General features: G+C 50.8%; 1 protein-coding gene across 4 annotated transcripts in view; it reads left to right on the top strand.

Moving 5' to 3' along the window:
* The window catches only part of LOC126578412 (actin-binding LIM protein 3), a 26,984-nt gene that overhangs the window by 11,244 nt on the left and 8,240 nt on the right, over positions 1-7,500 (top strand). The gene's annotated exons all lie outside the window — the stretch shown is intronic.

Raw genomic sequence — 7,500 nt, 5'->3', positions numbered from 1 at the left:
TGTTTATAATTGAATTAAACGACCAAACACCCCCCCAGGCAACCCTCCGGAGGGTGTTGGTGGTGTTCCTGGTGAAATTCCTTTCCAGAGCGCGTCCGCCCGAGTGATCTAGTGTTTTCTAGTTCCACGTCAACGGTTGCACACAACGTGGCGGTGACGAGGTCTGGCTTGCGGATGGATCGCGCAGTCGCAGCGGCAGACGCTCCACTTTAGCGCGGCGGCTCGTTAGCAATTCAGGACGCACCGTGGTGTTAATCAAGCTAACAGCTTGTTTTACTATTTTGCCCCCCCCCCCCCCCCCCCATTGCTTCCTTCCTGCCTGCCTGGCTGGGTGCCTTCTTTCTGGTCACACCACATCGACATTTGCTGATGGTGCTTCGCTTGTAGTTACACATGGCGGGTAGTACAGGTCACGATTCGCGCGTTCGGTCGCTGACGGTGTTTGATCTACAAACAGACGTGCGATCGATTGTCATCAGCAGCGTGCGAGGGTGGGCACCACGGAAAGTAAGCCAGCGATGGTGTGCGCATCGTGACGATGATTTGGTGTGGTGCTAGTCAGCTGATGCGTGCCCTCGCCAATTTGCTGCAAACCTTATGCCAGTGAACGACGATCATTTGAGGAACGATGGCGATTCAGTTACATTACCTTGGGCGGCGTATTGTCCTTTTTTTTTTTAGGAAAATAAAGATTAAACTCTTTATGGTTCATGGGTTGCTGCGTTCGTTAAAAGAAGGTCACTCGTGTCGCCGTCTGTCATTTGAATATGTGACGGCACACGGTTAACGCAGCAGGCGCGAAAGCGTCCGCCCTGGGAGCTGCCTGAGTGACAAGTTACTTTGGAATCACTCAACGTTCACATCCCTTTCCGACTACTTTGTTCGACTGCGACACAAACAGCATCTTCGCTAACAGTGAACAGCGTTTGAAAACAGCAATTCCGGTCAAACCATCGCTAACATCGCCTTGTAATCATCTCTGTAAACAAGATGCTAACGACCAACTCCGAGCAAAATGGAGTTCGTTTAGCTGCAGCATGGCGTCAGAGAACCCATAATATCCCGAAATGGATTACGGAAAAGAGCATACCCCCGCCCCCATTTAACGAAAGAATGTCGTCACCAGCGCCACACAACATCGAACGGACGGACGCGGTGACGCAATCGCTTCTGCGGACCAACATGGCACCGCGCGCGGATATCATGACACACCAGCGGAGCGGTCCGGTCTGGTTGCTTCCTTCGACAAAACCGGAATGAGTGCTGCAGCAACGATGAGAGCGAGAGATGAGGAACCCGTGTTATGTTTCGGTTTTGCTTTTCGCGTTTCGCACGCGTTTTGCATGACAGTGAGGAATACTTTTTTAAGAAGAAAAGAAAAAAACGAAACAATCTTGCCACGCTAGACACAAGTATCTAGGTCGACGATCATCAGCACGATGATGAGGTATGGTGACAATGGTGGCTATTCGAATGATGTGCGTTCGCTGTCATCCGCGATTGCGTGGCCTCCCGGAGTACGATCGTGCGCGTTATCAGCGCGTCTGTGTGTCACCGTCGTGTGTTAAGAGCGTTTTTTCTTTTTCCAATACATCCCATCGACCCATTTGATTGACCTTCCAAGCGCTCGAAGCGACGAGTCCGCCGAATGTTCGAGGTATTTGTAGGCCGAATCCAAACGACTCTCAAAACCTGTGTTGACCGGTTTTATCAGTCAGTTTTCGAGCATTCCACGAAGGGTTTTTATGTTCCTGCATGAAAAGTTGCCTTCCTGAAAGAATAAGATGATCTTTTTTGATTTATGAATTCTTGACCCCGGGCGCGAATGTCAAGTTGTTGTCCATTCCTTGCTGGATCCAGGCATTTGGACAACTTTGTTTGTTCGTTGGCAGCGCACTCAGAAAGAGCAGCTACCAAAAACAAGCCATTCGAGTAAACACACTTCAGAGACTCCAGCGGATATTCGTTGGTTCCTCGCTCACCGAGAGCGCGATCCTCTTGATCATCAGAGTGGAGTAGGAGGTTTTCTACAAGAGGCACTACTAACGGCCTACGCGCGTTCCACCAGCGTATTGTCACGTGTTAATTGAAGACGTCCGCTTTACTGTTATGCCGCAGGTGAGATGATTGTGCAGCGGTACTCTGGGACCTTGCTCGGCCGGGCCATCAACATTGTTTGATGCAACAATATTTAGTCAGCTGTGGAAAAGGTTGGCGGTCCTTGTGTTGTGTTATCTTTCTTTGCATGATGCACTCTCCTTCGCTTCCCGTGTTCCGCGAGGTCTTCTACCTTGGGAAACGGGGAGGGGGGAGCCAGATAATGCCTTGAATGACGGAGGAAAAAAGGACCACACAGACCCTGTTGTCCGCCCTGCAAGACAAGACAGTGAGGTGGTGAATTGAATCATTGAATTGATAATTGCAATTTGTCTCGATCCATCTTTCGCCCCTTTAGCCCCTTTTGGATGCCTGTCCATCGCACCATTGATTTGTCATTAACCTGTTCTCTTCCAAAGGATCCCCTGCATAATGCCAACACACAGTAGCTTGAAGCAGCAAAATTGCAATTCGTCTCGATTTGATGCTCCCTCCACACAGACGATTTATGACGACTTGCGGATCCTTCAAAAACCACCCATAAATAGCCTCTTATTTCGTGTCGTCAGACATGGATGCCCAAGCGCAGCGGGAATGGTCTGCTGAATGCTGTGGCTATAAAATTTGCATTCATTTCATCCCCCGTTAAGGACCCGCAAAGAGCGAGTGAGCCAAGTGGTGCCAAGGGTTGGGTTGGGAGAAGAATCGCGCGAGGTAAATTAATCAACAACTCTTTGCGAGCGAACGAACGAGCGTGCCCGCACCATTACCTAATTTGGTCCGGGTCTGGAGCTTCAATGAACTTTATTGAATTTAATGCCTTACACCTTTCGAATGTCTCCGAATGTCGATGGTGGGTGTCTTGTGTCTTGACGGTTCTGTGCGGCTACATAAAATGTCGACAAACGACACCTTTCGACATTATCTTTTTGCAGGACGCGGCCACCGGTCGTTCGTTCGTTCGTTCGTTGTGGTGCTGTGTTCAAAGGTCAGCCCATTGCGGACGCTCATTCTTATCGAGTCGAGTGCAGAACCGTGAAACCGTTTGTAGGTCTTCCTGCGAGACTCACGGGAAGATTACAGAACGATAATGTGGTCAAGAGAAAAAAAAGCGAAACAAGAAGAAATTGCTGGAGCACCGTACACCAAACAGAAATGGGTGCAGAAGGGGGATCGGTGGCAGAAAGATTAAAGACCGGCGGCACGATAAGGTGGCAGTAAATTCCATCACGACATACCGACTCCTTGGTGGCCGGGCTGGTCTTCTATACCGGCTCGCGAGCATGACTCTCCACATCACTAACCAGCGTCGGCCGTGGATCTACCTGGCCGGGCTGGCGAACGAACGTGAGCTTGCTTATCAGTTTATCCATCATCAAACTCTCACCCCTCTGTGGAAGGTTGAGCCACGATCGGTGAAGCAGCAGGCAAGGCAAGAGCTGGCCGCGCAATCACTGATAGGATGTTGGTCGGTGGCGCACAGGCCAGGCTTTCAGTTCACCGCAGAATGTAAACACGAAATCAGCGGGACATCGATGGTGGTTGGCTCGCTCGAAAATGCCATCACGAACTCCTCCTGGGTGGGGGGATGCCCACCAGTCGGTGGCACCGTGATCATTCTTTCAATCGCGACGCGACGTAAGTGCAGTTGGGTTTCCCTTTTTACAGCATTTAGTTAAGCAGCTGCATGCTTGGCGCGTTCCCCTCCGGTCTGTTGGAATCCCACCCGATCATGCATTAATCATGTAACGATAACCTACATTCATCATACAAGAGCCGCACATTATTGTCGGGGATTCACTCTGTGTGTATCAGGGTTCCCAGGACAGGAAATTACGGAAACCACAGTTCCTGCATGGTTCTATCATAAACAAACAGCCCATTGTTTTGACAATAACCCTTCGCCTTGCATAGCACCATCGACGCCTCCGAAATGTGCGCGCCATCGCGTCTGTCCTCGATCGAGCGCGATCGACACCCCTTTCTGTTGATTATGATAATATTATTCGTTCCTGGTAGACTCCTGCGCGAGTGGAGTGGAGTCGTTTGGTTGGAAGAACTCGTTGGCTGGTCTTCGGTTCAGTGTCAACAACCGCGACCGCGATATGACCGCGAAGGATAGGGATGAGTAGATGTTTTGGATTCTTCTGCGTGCCGGCGCGTCATGTTGTGTGCCCTTTAATGAATTCATCTTCCCTATGCTGACGGTGGTGGCGTGGTTGCGTCGGAACGATCGACGATGTTCTGCTGAGCGCGTGACATTTGTGTGTCTCGGAATGAGCGAAGGCGGATGCGATGATGCAGTGTACGCGTCTTTCCGTTCTGTTGAAACCATCGCTCAACGAAGAGGGGGATGTTTTACATTTTGCAGAGGCGAAGTCCCACCCCACAAACCACCACCAGTCATCTACTGCGGTGGGCGATGCAGCTCTCGTGCAAGCGCTTTGCCTCGCTTTCGATTAGATCATGGTGCTGCTGCTGCTGCTGCTGCTGCTCCGGTTCGCTCAATCGTCCGGTTAGAGTGCTCGTGGAGGGTAGATGATGGGTTGGCTTAAGTATTCGGAAGACCCCTTTTTAAAGGTCAAATAAATAAACGCGCCAGTGAGTCTGAACCGCCTCTCTCTCCACCCTGTGCTCCACTGCACACTCCACCCACAGGATCGACACAACAATCTGTGGCCGACTGGAAAGCACTTTTCTTCAATTCTGGTCGTCGGTCTGGCTAGTGGTGGTGGTGGGATATATCCACTCAGCAATTATGTTGCCGCTTTTACCGGCGATGGGCAGGCTGGCAGGCAACGCCAGAGAACGGCTACATTGCGCGTGATTCCCCTTGATGGTTGGAGCTCAAATTTCCCCAGAGGATTATTCTGACCGTCGGGCGACGGGGGGCCAACGTCAGTGTGGCCCCGAGGATGAATTGATTTGAACCCAAGTGCCTTTCACGCAAACGCTAGCGGAAAATGTTTTGCAGAATGCTATCCCAACAACAACTAACGTTTCGTGGTATCTTGCCCCAGCTCGGTGTTATTTATTTATCCACGTCGATCGCACCCTGCACGATGATCACGGGCATCATGATCTTCTCTCTGCTATCCTTCACTAACCTCTGCTCTAGTTGATGTGCTTGTTAATTGAAACACCGGTTCACAGTTCAACTTACCTGCTTAGATACCTTTTTCGACCCGGTACCACGGCCGATGATTAACGGGTGAAGATCGTGAGCGAACTAGAAGAGTACAGATTGTGCGAGAATCATCATCCTTCGCCGAAGGAACAAAAAAAGTGTGATCTAGTGCTATTTTATGGGTTGTTTTGGTCCATTCGACACCTTGGTTCTGGATTGTTTCACGTGAAAAGTCCCCTTTTTTTTTAGTTCCATATTGATGCTCTTGAACGAATGATTCACCGTCATGGGTGATCGCGTGGTTAGTTGATGCGCTTATAATGCGCTGAATGTGGCCATTATGATGGCCTAATTTTTTTGAAAATGCTACATGACACACATATGCCATTAATAGTAAATTAAGTTTTTTCGCGGCAACGGGCGCTAATATAAAATTCCATCATGCCCCGCGTGCTACTTCAGTTAGTCAGTCGATCATACTGGAGAGAGGATATCTCGTGTGAAAGCAAGATAGTTCTGAGAGCCAGCGCCAATCCATAGCAGCAATGATGACGACCCGTTCAACTTCGATTTTGATCGCTGGGGTGATGTGGCTCCACAATTGTGGCTTTGTGGTTTGTAGCTTCTCTGATGTGAGCAGTATGAGTTCCGACTGGGCCTACCAGCTGCCACATAACACCCAGGTGGTCGCATCATCAATTCATGCACCATTATCCATGAATGTCACCACGAGCGACAATGGCACCATGACCACCAATGGAACCGACGATCAGGCGGATGTGCACGCCTTTTCGGTGAGTGTCGATCGGCAGGAATCGAACTCGCCAGAAGCAACCGAAATGCCACCGCTCGTCGAGCCAATAGATGACGAGGAATCGACGCTGGGGTTCGCTGGTAGCGAACCGGGGTCCATCGTTCACTACTCTCCAGTGTTTGGTCCAATCCCGCCCGTCAGTGACCAGGTGCAAACCCACAACATACCCGAACAGGATGGGCAGGGCATGATGCAGCCGGGAGTAGCGCGCGGTGGTTCCATGGTTGAGTACGGAAAGCGACGATTGGGTGGCGAAGATGTTACTGCTAATGCAACCGCTGAAGCCACTGCAGCATCACTGGCTCCCGCAAACAACACCAAAATCGCAGTGCACCGCATGCCACCGTATCGAGGACCGCAAACTGAGTAGTGTGCGCATGTTCAGAGTGGAAGCTGTGAGCAGCTCTGGAGCTTTCAGGGCATTCGAATCCGTTCAATAAAGCTACAAAAGAACGAAACGGTACGAAAGATTGATGTGAAACCGCTACCATAATGGCGGGAAGGCATCTTGAGGTGTTTTTTTTTCGATACCTTTTGGCTTCTAGAAACCGCCAGTGGGGTGCGATCTTGTCACAACAAACGTGGTATGTTGGGGGGGAAGTGTACTTGTTGTGTGGCTTTGCGGTTTCGACTCTCACTCCGAGCACTCCTGTTCCTCCTTCTCCCCACGAGTCGGCAATGTGGCTAATGTTGAGTGAACCACGTAACAACCGGGACAGGGCGCGGGGCGACGTAGTGCTAAATGGTGTTCATGGCGATACTCATTTGTGGTTCGGTTTTATCATTTACCTCACTCGCCACGGTGGTGATGCTGCCTCCGTATGGTTTGTTTTTTCCATCCCATCCCCTTGCCCCGTTGTGCCACAACCTTTGCGACAACGCGAAAGCTCAAAGATCGAAGTGCAAAGTGGTGCCAAAAAAAATCATTGTTCGCCAAGCGTCGCGGGCCAAAGTCAAGTTCACCGAAATAGTCTGAGCTCGGCGGGCATCGATCAAACGCGTTTGCTCGCTCGCTCGCTCGCTCGTACCGATCACACAATGTACCGATTGGTTAACAAACGCGACAATCACATGCCATGCGTGACTTGGCGGTGCTGGCACGTCCATCTGGCGCCGAATCAGTAGCTCCCCATCAGGCTGAAACGGTCGCCAAATGTATATTCACGAACACGTGCCAGCGTGCCGGTGTCACGTGGCATTTTTCAAACTTTCCAGTTCCATTCTCCCCCGGGGGTCATATCACCAGCGAAGTGAAGCGAAGTTCCGCTCGTGGGTGGATTTTTTTTATCTTTCCACCAGCACCGGTCGACCGGCAGCAGGCAGCGCCACAACCGCCGCCACCACCGCCGTCCATCCAATTTCCTTACGCGGATCGATGTGTCGCAATCGATGCAATGCTTCTTGGTTTGTGTTTCTAGGCGCTGGTGGCCAGAAATAGATTGCGTTCAGTTTTAGTTCCTTT

The sequence above is a fragment of the Anopheles aquasalis genome, chromosome 3 (genome assembly GCF_943734665.1).
Source record: "Anopheles aquasalis chromosome 3, idAnoAquaMG_Q_19, whole genome shotgun sequence".
NCBI classification, from domain to species: domain Eukaryota; kingdom Metazoa; phylum Arthropoda; class Insecta; order Diptera; family Culicidae; genus Anopheles; species Anopheles aquasalis.
This window is presented reverse-complemented; position numbering and strand designations above follow the sequence as displayed.